Source organism: Polypterus senegalus, chromosome 4, assembly GCF_016835505.1.
Source record: "Polypterus senegalus isolate Bchr_013 chromosome 4, ASM1683550v1, whole genome shotgun sequence".
Taxonomy (NCBI): Eukaryota; Metazoa; Chordata; class Cladistia; order Polypteriformes; family Polypteridae; genus Polypterus; species Polypterus senegalus.
Genome location: NC_053157.1, coordinates 11,239,570 through 11,253,819, shown reverse-complemented (window position 1 = coordinate 11,253,819; position 14,250 = coordinate 11,239,570). Strand labels below are relative to the sequence as shown.

The 14,250-nt window shown below is 34.7% G+C and overlaps 1 protein-coding gene across 6 annotated transcripts in view; it reads left to right on the top strand.

The window, feature by feature from the left end:
• The window catches only part of lrba (LPS responsive beige-like anchor protein), a 792,225-nt gene that overhangs the window by 211,395 nt on the left and 566,580 nt on the right, over positions 1-14,250 (top strand). The window lies entirely within an intron of this gene.

Genomic DNA, 14,250 nt, shown 5'->3' with positions numbered 1-14,250 from the left:
GACCATAAATGGGTAAAATTAAAAAGAAAAGACTTCTGACTTGATGGTTATTGTCACTGTGAGGCATTATACTGGCATATCGCCATTGGCGTAAAGAAGCCCCAGTAGCATTTCTTGACACACTTCTGCTGAGTGATTCATTGGCTGAAAGATGTCAGTGTGTTCATAATGGCACTCTGTTGATTTGTAATTCTCTCCTTCCTTTCTACCTTCAGGGGTTTCAAAGTGCATCTCATAACTGAGCTTGCCCTTTCAAATAGATTGTTGATTCAGTTCCCCCGCGTTTTTTTTTTAATTAACCCTACCAGCCCAGCACACCATATTGTAGAAAATCAAACAGTAGTAGTGAATCATTTATGTAAGTTAAACAGTGAATGACTTTTATGAACAACAATGACAGCAACATTGAGTCACCTTCTTTCAGGTGCCATCCTAATACACTGCAGATTACTGGACATACTACTAGTTGTTGCACTTTCAGGGCACTTAGAATACATTTTAGTTACACTGCCACTTTTGGAAGAAACCATCCCATTGTACTGGTATGATGTAAATCTTGCTGCAGCTTTAAAACCCTATCCAAATTGTTGAACATTTCGATCACTCTTCCTGTGTTTGTCTGAAATCTGTGGCAAGGTCATTTTTATTAGCCTGAATCTATAAGGTCAAACTTATTTTAACTTTTATACCAAAGGACCTGTCAGACAGTTATTTTAACACCTGCTTGGACTTTAATGAACCAATTAATCTTGGTTAATTAATGCATGTGCAAAAAATAAAATTCTTATTAAGCCCACAAACCCCCATGTCCACAGAGTTAAACAGATATAACCTTGTTTTTTTTTCTAAGGTTTAGATGTATGAACTCTTTCAGCATTGATCTGAAGATTCCTTTTTGTTAACAGTTTGATTAGATTCTAAAAATTCTTTTGAAACATGCAAGTAACACTTTCATTGCAATACACACATTGAAACATGTATATAAAACCAGCTTTGAAATATCAGAGCACAAAGCACATCTTAGCTGTATCTGTCTATTTCCTACAGAAACCAAATTTATATTCATAATTTTTTTGATAGTCGGTTCATTCCCCATGTCCCTGAATTTCTTTACAATGGTTTAAGAATGTTATTATTTGGGTAAATGGTGACCATTTCACAAATGTCTTAGTATTTTCAAACAGGAACACACACTGAAAATACTGTAAATCTCTGAAAACATTTCACTGTACAGTATTTTCAAAATGTGCCTTAAAAATGTGGGCGGTTTTTTACATATATTGAAGGAAAAAGAAAACCTTGGTTCTATGTGAAAACCTCCTTGTATTATTTTTTTTGCTGGTCAACATTAAACTGGACCCCCACTGCCCATCTTGACTACAAAGCTACAATTTGCAATGATATATACATAGCTGTTCATCGTTTAAAAATGGTTTCTATCTAAAATACCTAATACATATATACAATGTATAGATACACTCTTGCAGAATCTCTTGACTAGAAATCATTTCATTGGATATCTGCAGTCCACTATCTACAAATGCTGTCAGATAAATCTAATGGTGTTGCATTTATGTCCTTTAAATCACAGGACTTTGTCTGCGCCTGCTGTCGGGTCATCCTTTTTTTTCCCATTTATCTGAAAGGCATCCCATTCTCAAGGAGGAAAGGAAATCTTTTTATTTTACCCTAATGGTGGCCTTTACCAAAATTACATGAAAACACTACTTGATATATATATAGATAGATAGATAGATATAAATAAAATAAAAAATACGGGAGACCTTATAATAGAGTCGTTAAGTGCTGATTATAATTTAGTGCATCTTAACTCTTCTGAAAATGTTGTAATGATTATTCTTTTATGGACTGTAGTTGTAGTCTTTAAGCTTAAAAGAAAAGTTAGGTATTTTTCTCATCAAATGTATTTCTTCATAAACCTGCTATATAATACATTTGCCACATTAAATTGTGTTATAAAATGAAGTGCTTTCTAAAAGTTAAAAACTTTACAATGGAGGGTATGGGGCATGAAGGAAAAGCTACAAAAAAAGTACCAAATTACATTTATTTTCAGGACAATACAGTTGTTGAGAATTGATTTTTCCTTTCAGTGTTTCTGATGCATGTTTGTAACAACAAAATGAACCATAATATCATTTTATTACATATTCCTGGTATTATTTTTCTTGTGGTAAGGATACCATTTCTATTGCTTGTGCAAATTCTTACATAAATACTGAAGTACATAAAAACAAAACCAAGCCATGTGGCACGAAAGGTTTTGTTTCTGTAGTATAATAGAAAGCGCTAAATGAAATAGTAGTAGATGGGTCTCTTACATATAAAATATTTGTCTATCTATCATAGTGCCTTTCATATCTATCTGTCTGTATGTCTATCTATCTATGTATATCCTTAATATATGGTGCTTTTCACATCAATCTAATATACATTATAGTGCCTTTCATTATCTGTCTCTTTCTCTCTACTTACCTGTTTTGAGTTAAAACATTTTATAATAAAATTATTTGGAGTAAAATCAGGGGAGGTATGTTTATACATTAAAAGAATCTCACTTTTGGTATTTTATACTGGTTTGCTAAGGCATTGGTTTGTCTTACTCAGCAGGGCGAATCATAACCCACACATCAAAACTCAATGAGAAAGTAACATTTTATAATAACTAAAATTAGAAAAATTTCAAAGCAAAATTAATGAAGTTTTGATACAAACTTGTTGGCCAGTGCTTAATTTTTATTTTGTGTTTTTTTTTTTTATTTATTTTTATACTTTCCTGATATTCAAGTAGATAGATAGATAGATAGATAGATAGATAGATACTTTATTAGTAAATTCACATACTCCAGCAGCAGCATACTGATAAAAATAATATTAATTAAAGAGCAATTTCCTTTCTCCAAACTTAACACTTTTCATTTAAACCAAAATGTTCTATTTTGGTCTCATCCGTTCACAAAACATTCTTCCAATAGCCGCCTGGTTTGTCCACGTGATGTTTAGCAAACTGCAGACGAGCAGCAATTTTTTTTTTTTTTGGAGAGTAGTGGCTTTCTCCTTGCAACCCTGCCATGCACACCATTGTTATTCAGTGTTCTCCTGATGGTGGACTCATGAACATTAGCCAATGTGAGAGAGGCCTTCAGTTGTTTAGAAGTTACCCTGGGGTCCTTTGTGACCTCACCGACTATTGCTCTTGGAGTGATCTTTGTTGGTCGACCACTCCTGGGGAGGGTAACTATGGTCTTCAATGTCCTCCATTTGTACACAATCTGTTTGACTGTGGATTGGTGGAGTCCAAACTCTTTGGAGATGGTTTTGTAACCTTTTCCAGCCTGATGAGCATCAACAACTTTTTCTAAGGTCCTCAGAAATCTCCTTTGTTCGTGCCATGATACACTTCCACAAACATGTGTTGTGAAGAGCAGACTTTGATAGATCCCTGTTCTTTAAATAACACAGGGTGCCCACTCACACCTGATTGTCATCCCATTTATTGAAAAAACCTGACTCTAATTTCGCCTTCAAACTAACCGCTAATCCGAGAGGTTTGCATACTTTTGCTACTTACAAATATGTAATATTCAATCATTTTCCTTAATAAATAAATGACCAAGTATAATATTTTTGTTTAACTGGTTTCTCTTTATCTACTTTTAGGACTTGAGTGATAATGTGATTGTTTTAGGTCATATTTATGCAGAAATATAGAAAATTCTAAAGGGTTCACAAACTTTCAAGCACAACTATATGCTTTCTATTTTTACTTACAGCACAAAATAGTAACATAATGAAGTCCTCTTCTTATCTGATATTTGACTTAGCACATTTATGGAACTTTTATACATTGAGCCTTATCATTAAGTGACTTTTTGATTTTGTGTCCTCCCCCAACATAAGCTATAGTGTATGGGAGAGGAGCAAAAGCTTTAGAATTAACAAAAATTTCGATGTCTGGTTTTTGACGGATCTCCGCATTTTAGGGTCCCCCTAACACCGAAAACATCGATATCTTGAAGATGGGTATGTGTGTCTGTGTCGCATTATCTTGAGGACAGTCTAGAGCTATAATGGCTGGATGGAAAAATACCAATCCTGAAACTGTTATGAAATGAAGATGTGCTGATTTGTTTTTAAGCCAAATAGTGCAAGAGAAGGAGGCACACTTGAGGAACCCTCAAATACCATAATTCTGCAGTTAATTATGAATTATTCTCGTCAGTTCCTATCCGTAATGACTTATTTTATGAACATAAAGATTAGCATCAGAGTGGTAAATTACTGAAATGTTATAGAATAGTTTAGGTAACTTGGTTCCTAGGGTGCAAAGCCTACTAATGCTCACATTTGATTTATTTATTTATTTTTATTTTATCCCTACACTATATAGTTATATGTCACACTCACCACATAACTGTTCAACTTTTTGAAGATATTTAATCATTTTTTGTTTTCCTTCAATAATTTGCCAACAATAATGCATTATCTGATTTGACATCATCTGCATTCTTAATTTTATTTTGTTTGTTAAAAGGTTTTTATTTGTAGAGCACATTAGTTTAATATCATATTTGACTTGAATTTTTGTTCTCATTTTTCTGAGCTTTTGGTAAGGGTCTGCTTTTCATCTTTTATTTTATGTTTATGTATAACTTGTCATGTGACTCTATGCTAAGCTGAACACCGTACTCTCATCCTGAGTGGTGTAGGCACACTGACAACAGTCTTACATTATATGTAAATACTTCTGTCTCTGTCATGTTTAATGTAAAGGTGTGTTTGTGTGCCTGCAATGAACAATGTTTTCAATGATTTTGTACTTAATGTATATATGAAGTCATTCAGCATTGGTGTGACATGGAAACGTAGGACTTTCATACATATTCCTTTCCTCTCCATTCTCTTAAAGACACTCATACACTCTGACATTAACAAAGATGAATTTTGCATTGTAAAGAATGTAATAACTTTTATGCCAAGCTGTATATAATGTTTAGAAGAACAATGTGTATATTATTAGCAGATAGAAAATGCAAATTGGATATGGACAAAATCATGTAGACTAATTACAAAATGATTGTTGAGCCAAAGCCTCTGCCGGCAGGTGCAAACCCTGGAAAGGGTTCTGGTCCTTCACAGAGCCTCAGATCCAGTGTATCCGGAAAGTATTCACAGCGCATCACTTTCTCCACATTTTGTTATGTTACAGCCTTATTCCAAAATTGATTAAATTAATTTATTTCCTCTGAATTCTACACACAACACCCCATAATGAAAATGTGAAAAAAGTTTACTTGAGATTTTTGCAAATTTATTAAAAATAAAAAAACTGAGAAAGCACATGTACATAAGTATTCACAGCCTTTGCCATGAAGCTCCAAATTGAGCTCAGGTGTCTCCTGTTTCCCCTGATCATCCTTGAGATGTTTCTGCAGCTTAATTGGAGTCCACCTGTGGTAAATTCAGTTGATTGGACATGATTTGGAAAGGCACATACCTCTCTATAGAAGGTCCCACAGTTGACAGTTCATGCCAGTGCACAAACCAAGCATGAAGTCAAAGGAATTTTCTGTAGACCTCTGAGACAGGATTGTCTCTTGGCACAAATCTGGGGAAGGTTGCAGAAAAATTTCTGCTGCTTTGAAGGTCCCAATGAGCACAGTGGCCTCCATCATCCGTAAGTGGAAGAAGTTCGAAACCAACAGGATTCTTCCTAGAGCTGGCCGGCCATCAAACTGAGCAATCTGGGGAGAAGGGCCTTAGTCAGGGAGGTGACCAAGAACCTGATGGTCACTCTGTCAGAGCTCCAGAGGTCCTCTGTGGAGAGAGGAGAACTTTCCAGAAGGACAACCATCTCTGCAGCAATCCACTAATCAGGCCTGTATGGTAGAGTGGCCAGACGGAAGCCACTCCTTTGTAAAAGGCACATGGCAGCCCGCCTGGAGTTTGCCAAAAGGCACCTGAAGGAATCTCAAACCATGAGATGAGAAACAAAGTTCTCTGGTCTTATGAGACAAAGATTGAACTCTTTGGTGTGAATGCCAGGCATCACATTTGGAGGAAACCAGGCACTGCTCATCACCAGGCCAATACCATCCCTACATTGAAGCATGGTGGTGGCAGTATCATGATGTGGGGATGTTTTTCAGCGGTAGGAACTGGGAGACTAGTCAGGATAAAGGGAAAGATGACTGCAGAAATGTACAGAGACATCTTGGATGAAAACCTGCTCCAGAGCGCTCTTGACCTCAGATTGGGGCGGCAGCTCATCTTTCAGCAGGACAACGACCCTAAGCACACAGCCAAGATATCAAAGAAGTGGCTTCAGGACAACTCTGTGAATGTCCTTGAGTGGCCCAACCAGAGCCCAGACTTGAATCTGATTGAACATCTCTGGAGAGAGCTTAAAATGGCTGTGCACCGACGCTTCCCATCCAACCTGATGGAGCTTGAGAGGTGCTGCAAAGAGGAAAGGGCGAAACTGGCCAAGGATAGGTGTGCCAAGCTTGTGGCATCATATTCAAAAAGACTTAAGGCTGTAATTGCTGCCAAAGGTGCATCGACAAAGTATTGAGCAAAGGCTGTGAATACTTATGTACATGGGATTTCTTAGTTTTTTTATTTTTAATAAATTTGCAAAAACCTCAAGTAAACCTTTTTCACGTTGTCATTATGGGGAGTTGTGTGTAGAATTCTGAGGAAAAAAAAGAATTTAATCCATTTTGGAAGAAGGCTGTAACATAACAAAATGTGGAAAAAGTGATGCACTGTGAATACTTTCGGGTTGCACTGTATGCAAACGGCCACAGTCACACAAGATAATTTTCTCTTTTCCAATTAACATAACACATTTTTTAAGATTTAGGGAAACATATCATGTAGACACAGAGTGATATTTACATTCTCTGTATTTTTGGCAGTTTATAAGGTTATTAAATGTTTCAATTGTTTAATAGCAAATATCCAGTCTAGGTCCTAATAGTAAATTAGTTTTAATTAGAGCAGCTTTGCTTTTTCACTATTTTCCCTACTGAATTGAAAAAAGAATTTGTAAAGCAAAACTAATTTGAATTTGCTCAAGCAGTATGTTTTGTAATGGTTAAAGATAACCTTCCACTTTTAGGTGCTTGAAGTGGCACAGTATTAGTTGGAAATTTACATTTATTTGATACTTGAATTTTCTTATTGCCTATGTACAGTCTCAGTTATTGCTTATCTGTTCATGATGTTCAGCATGTAATATTTTCAGTAGTTTAGTATTCTTCCTTTGTAAATTATGATTTGTTTTGCTTTTTTGGCTCACTTACATTTTCATAAATGTCTTGAATTTGTCAACCTAATATATACATGCACAACTTGATATATACTGTACATCTACACATTTCAATTTAACAGTTAAGAGGTTTTCATAACAATTTATTCAAATCTACTATAATTTTAAGTTGTCAGTTTTTGACAAATGGACTATATCTTTAAGTGTATGAGGATTTGCTTATGGCAGAAACAGGAGTTAACCTGTCTAGCAGATGGTTACCTATCTGCCGTAGGTTAAGCGAAGTGGTAGCTTCCCAGAGCACTTGGCTTTTCATGGCCCCTTGACCTATAGGCCAAAAATAGAGAGCAACGAGGGCACAGAGTTTAACCTTCTGCTGACAGAGATCATGCAGTCAAGATGGGTTCAAAATCAATACGTGTGCCTTAAAACACTGTGGATTTGACAGTGAAAAATTTTGTGCATTGTTTTAGCCTATTTATGTCTAACAGATGAGCACTCTGTGCCACAAGGAGAAAAAAAATCCCTTGTTCAAAATTGTCTGTTCCTGCTCTCAGAGGTACATAGGCAATGGTTTTTCAGTGGTCCTTAACCTTTGAGTTTATTGTCACATGGGTCATGAAAAGCTGCGGGAGTTTCAATATTTGTTCCATAAAGAACATCTGTTGCCTTGACCTGCTGGGTGTTATGCTTTTTCTTTTTCTGTGGTAGTTTTTAATTTTTTTTATAATCAATTATATTGAGGACATATGAGGAAGCATTTCTTAAAAATGTCTGCAGTGCAATCCTGGGTGCCAGAAGTCTCAAAGATGGTAGTAGTTTTTACTTCTGATGTAATAACATTAATCAAACAGCTGCACATTTTGGCTGGCAGTTCTCTCATTTTGATTCTCGGATCACCCCAGCCATTTATCTATTTATCTATCAATTTTTTTTTAAAGAAGTTGTCCGCAGTAAAACAGTTAATGGTTTTATTTTATGTTATCTTGATTTTTCAACACCACTACTGAGGTAAATGGTGTTATTTGGGTTTACTCTGTGATTTGTTGCTTGTAACTTTTCATGGTTTTGCTGACGATTGTGTTACGGAATTGCTGACAGACTTGCTCAAACAATGAGATCCCTCAGGTTACTACTTGCTTTTCCAAAATCGAGACTGAAGGTGACAAAGCATTTTCAGCAACGAACCCTACACTTTTTAGTATAGCTACCATCAAGCATTTGATCGTCTACATTTTTAAATCTCATTTATGAGCATTTTTTTTTTTTTATCACATAGCATTTCTAAATGCACTAATGCACGTGCTTCTTAAGCATTTTTGTGGATTTTTTTTTATTGTTTTTTTATTATGTAATCATTTACCTGCTATCATTTAATTTTTTTCTGTTTTTTCTACTTATTTCCTTTGCTGGAATGTATTTATTTCAGATATTATTATTACTGCTGTTGTTATTATTGTTATTACATAACTTTTATATTTGTATACCTTTTTTGTGTTTTTCATGTTCAATATGAAGTACTTTGTATAAAGTTATTATTGTATAATGGTGATTATATTTTTACTCTCTGTATGTTTTCTTAATTTGGTAATTTAATAATGATGCCGTTATAGTAAGTTGATCTTAGAATGTTAATGTTAAATGTACTTGAGCGGTTGCTTATTTGTTTAGATTGTGCATTTCTCATAACTACATAGATAATGGACAATTATGTTTAACCACTAAGGCTAACTTGTAATGGAAATTCCTTAGGACTCGGCTTTATCTGAATGCCAATAACAGAATATTAGAAAAATAATTTTAGTCAGTCTTTAGTTAGCTAGAAACATAACTGTTAGATTTGCTCAGTTTTCATAGGGTTAATGACGACAACAGTTTTCTGACCATTCATGTATCACGTCTGCAGATTTGACGTATGAACATATGACCGTATGTTTTATAGAGAGCAGCTAAGAGAAACTTAGAAACATAAGGTATGCTAGACTTGAACAGAAACATCTTTATATAAGAACTTTTGTTGTGTGCTATCAATTTTTCTCTTTATTTTTGTGTAAAGTGTTTTGCTTTGAATTTTTACTAAAACTTTTGAAACCAAGATACTTGAACTCTGCAGTTCTTTCCAAAGGTGATGACAAGTCGCACTCATTGCCTGAACCTAATAAGCAGAAGCTGTGGAAGTTTTGGAAACTAAACAAATGCAGCTACAATTATTATTAATAATAATAATAATAATAATAATAATAAAGATATTATTTATTTTTTTACCTTTTGTATTTTATACCAATTTTGTATTTTCCGTGTTCCATGTGAAATACTTTGTTCCTCCCAGCTTAAGAAGTGCTTTAAACATAGTTATTATTATTGTGTAATTATATATTTTATAATTGTTTTCTTTTTATTTATTAATTTAGTAATGAAAACTAACCACTTTTTTTTTTATTTTGTGATACCATTAGAGTAAATGAATCAAGTCCTTTTTCTGATTTGTTAAAATTTACTCTTGAAGATGGGTTAAAGAAAGCTTTAAACAATAGATTTCACAAAAGACAAAGATATGCTTGTGGATTGAAATGAAATGTGTATTGAATAACTTCTAGGACTCGGCACAGCCAGACGTGGGATCCTGCAGGTTAAAATAGCAAATACACAAGCTGAAATGTTGTCGTTATTTTTCACAAGTCTTTTACAAGGAGAGAGTGCACACAGACGTAACCTCACAATTCTCTCTTCTGCTCTTACGGATAACATCATGCTGATTTCATAACAAATTCTTTGAACAGTATTCTCTAGTGTGGCAAATCAAATCTGAACTAATATCAACTGACACTTAATTCTTCAGGCTGCCTGCTGATGAGAGTTATGCATTGAAATGGGACCCTTCCTGAGAGGAAGTGCACAAGGACATCCTGAAATAAAGCATGCTTTAATTTAATTTAACAGCCAACTGTTTGAAAGCTAGACTTTTTAAGTGATAGTATACAGAAAATTATATTTTCAGTTTGTTTAGATGTCCAGTTTTTGAAGTTTATTTGTTATGCTGGACAAATGTACTGATTATACTATATATTGTCTTGCATGGAGCTCCAGACTGAGGGCAACTGATGGTCATTTTATATTTCTTCCATTTCCGACTAATCGCACCAACAGCTGTCACCTTCTCACCAAGCTTCTTGCTTATGGTCTTGTAGCCCTTTCCAGCCTCGCGCAGGTCTACAATCTTGTCCCTGATGTCCTTTGACAGCTCTTTGGTCTTGACCATGGTGGTGTTGGAGAGGTTGGAATGGAAGAAATTGATTCTGTGGACAAGTGTGCTTTATACACATAACGAGTTGAGATCAGGAGTTTCTGTAATTAATTGATTGATTGTAGTCTGTGTGCCACATGGGCACATAGCCAATCTGTGGGACCCAGAATTCTGTCTGGGTTGTAGGGGATCAAATACTCATTTCACTCTATAGCATGCAAATCAATTTATAACTTTTATGTAATGTGTTTTTTTGTTGATATTCTGTTTCTCCATTAAAATGAAACTGCCATAAAAATTAGAGACCGTTATTTCTTTGTAAGTGAGCAAACGTAAAATTCAGCAGAGGATCATATACTTATTTCCCCCACTATATATTCTTTATTCTTTGTCATTAAACTAAATATGCTAATACTGTCAAAATTCTTCCTGAGAATTCTTTTAGTAATTAGTATTTTAATATTTTTGTTTAATTAAATTGGCATATTTTACTTCAGGTTACCATTGTAAAATTTTCTTCATCATATTTTGTAGTCAAAAACGATCTCATTAGGCAGAAGGAGGGGTGGATAAAATTATGACTAACTGTGTGACCCTGAGCAAGTTACTTATCCCTCCTATGATTCAGTTCTCAACAATGTCTGCAGACAGTTGTATTCTATCCTGATCTTGTAAGTCATCATGGGTAAAGGTGTTGGCCAAATATACAGTATAATAGTAGCATTAAACTTAATTATACTCTTAATGTTTACCTTTGCATGTCTCGCTACTACTGATGAGCAGATTGCATTGAATTTACTTTGCCTCAAGTTCATCAGAAATGTGGAAATGTTCAGGAATTTTGGCTAACTTTTGAAAAGCATTGAAGTCAATTGGGAAGGAGAAACTGATCTAGTTTTGAATATATTATAATATTGCAATGATTTTTTACTTGTTCTCCAGGGCTGGGGAAGTGTCTGCCAACTGTACTGGACTGATTATTGTAGCAAAAGACATTACCTGAGCTGTGATGCAGCATGAGCTAACTATAGCACCGCTGTGCCTCCCTGAGATGATATACTCAGATTACTTAATTTCTCTGTGCATCACCTGAGCTCATCTCACTATGACTAACACACACCGATAGATCTTTTGATGGATGTGATCAGCATTATATACTGAGGGGGGTCGGGTCGGGGGGGGCTTTCCCTGTCTTTACTGCATCTGCTCTACGTAGTAAGAAGCAATGCTTAATCCTGCAATGAAGACACAATGTATAGTGGATCTGTGGTGAACAAAAAGTGTTTTCATAATGCTATTGTTGGCTAATGTACCCCCTTTTTTAAATACATGCAGGGTGCTGATCGGGTAGTGACATCACATATGCATGTATACACTGTCATTTTTTTTACTCATGTGCAAAGCAGGTCGGGCAGCGCTGTAAAGTGTGAGGTGGAGTATGATTACAATATGGTTGCATTAATAATGTGTCACTTAACATGTTTACAAAGTAATTCTGATCATTTCATTAAATACACAATGTTGAATTTTATTTTTTGTCTCAGGGGACTTTCTTGAAACCCGTTTAAAATCTCCAGGGGTGTTTATTTTGTAGTTTAATGAAGAAATGAATAAGCCATGCACACATCTTACTGAGATTTGTGCACATAGCAGGAAATACCCACCTTGTTTCAACTACTAACTGATTTAAGATACACAGTAGTCTTGTGCGTTTTTAATATTACTGCCTTAGGAAGCCTTTATAAGGAATACAAACATTATGCACCATTAGCAATTGAAGCATCTGTTTTTTTTTTTTTGTGGTTCTGTATTTCCTACAATCATGCATCTTTTTCTTTGCTTAAAATTCTACGTGCCATTAATAAACTATTTTAGCTTACAAAATTAATTTAACTCCTTTTTCCAATATCATATTCTTAAAATGAGAAGTTTTAATTTGATTTTGACGTACCAAAAAACGTCTTGATGTGCTCAATTGTATCATTATATAAAATACATGAGACAGCTGACAAAGTGTCTAAGTGTTAGTAAATAATTATAGCTTTAGATTTCCTGCAAATTATAGGCTTCAAGGAATACTAGAATGGAACGGCTAATAAGATGAAACGCTAGACTAGATGAGTTAAGGACAGAGAGCATTTGCCAATACAGCATTGCAATTATTACTCTTCCATTCTTTTCACTATGTTTTAAAAAGTATGTATGTGCCATATGAGTGCAGTTTTTTTATATAGATACATGGATATTAACCAATAAGTGATGCCACAGTTACATGACAGGCATTTCTATAGTTCAAGTAACATGCACTGAATTGGATCAAAGAAGTGTGTAATGGGCCAATGTTTCAGGAAGGTTACATTAGTGTGAACCATGTAACATTGTAGGCATGCTTCTAACTGTGTGTACAGTATGCAGCCATAATATAATGATTCTGTTTTGTTTTTACTTTGTCGCTCATTGTTTGCCAGTTTAGTGTGCATTGTTTTCTTAAATGTGACTTCACATGCAGCCGTTCACATGTGACGTGATGATTGTTGCATATTTTGTTACCACACAAACGTTAATTGTATTAGTCCCATCCATATCATCAAAGGATATGAATATCATTCCTGACATGACTGAGAATCAATTCACAGTAATTTGAAGCAAGTGTACAATTTAATCAATGATGTAGTTTTACTGATATTAAAAATGTATATTGTTAAAATAGATATCATAATACTGGTATATAGTCTTAATTAAAAGTAATGAAAGACGTTTTAATGAAATATTCAAATTTGTGTCATTTTGGTGCCTTCAGCTTGATTATGATAAAAACATAGTAATCAAATTCCGATGTTGAACTCTTGGTTTCATTGATGTTGAACTTTGTCTTTTTCTTTGCACGTGCCCTTTTAACTGGTCTTGCTTTTATTCATTGGTTTTATTCATAACCTCATGTAAAGATGGTCCCAAGGGCTTTCCAGTGCCTTGTGGTGTATAAATGTGTTTTCAGCATTTCCAAGGACAGTAGTGTGCATCAGTTTGTGGCATTCATTATAGTTTGCATTAACTGCAAAGGAAAAAAAAGAATTGAATTGTGCTACTGAAATAGTTACTGTCATGCTGGACATTTGTGGCTACAAGTCATTGGCCTTGGGTCTTGAAGCCATCTGTGCTTACCATCAAAGGGGTCCACATTAAAAATTCAAAAGTACTAGCCACTGAATTGGGTTGTGGTATTCCTTAAGGCTCTTAGTGTTTATCATAGCAGCCCTGTATGTATAAACAGGGACTTCCGATCAACTGAAGTAATGATAAGCGTGGAGTTAAACATGTTTGTCTCATTTCCCTTTTGGCTAATGTTTCCAGACTGCTTGTAACTGAATGCTACATTTCTTACCACTTGAGCTCTTGAAAGCTTGAAATTGTTTATTTTTGTTCTTTTTTTCTTTGCTTTTCCTTTCTAATCTGTGTTAAATATCTAAGCCTACAAGAAAGCGTCTGACATGGATCCAGTGCAAGTTTAATGATAATAGGAAATTATAGTCAATTAACCATAATTTACTTTAGGTACGAAATCATTGACTATGCTTATTTCTTTGGCATCTTTTATAACTCTTATAGATAAAGTAAAGAAGTGCATTTATTCCATTATTGATTATCTTCAGTGTTTGAATTATTTTTGTAAATGCTTATAGAAAAGAAGCAGTCATTTAGTGCTCATTGGACC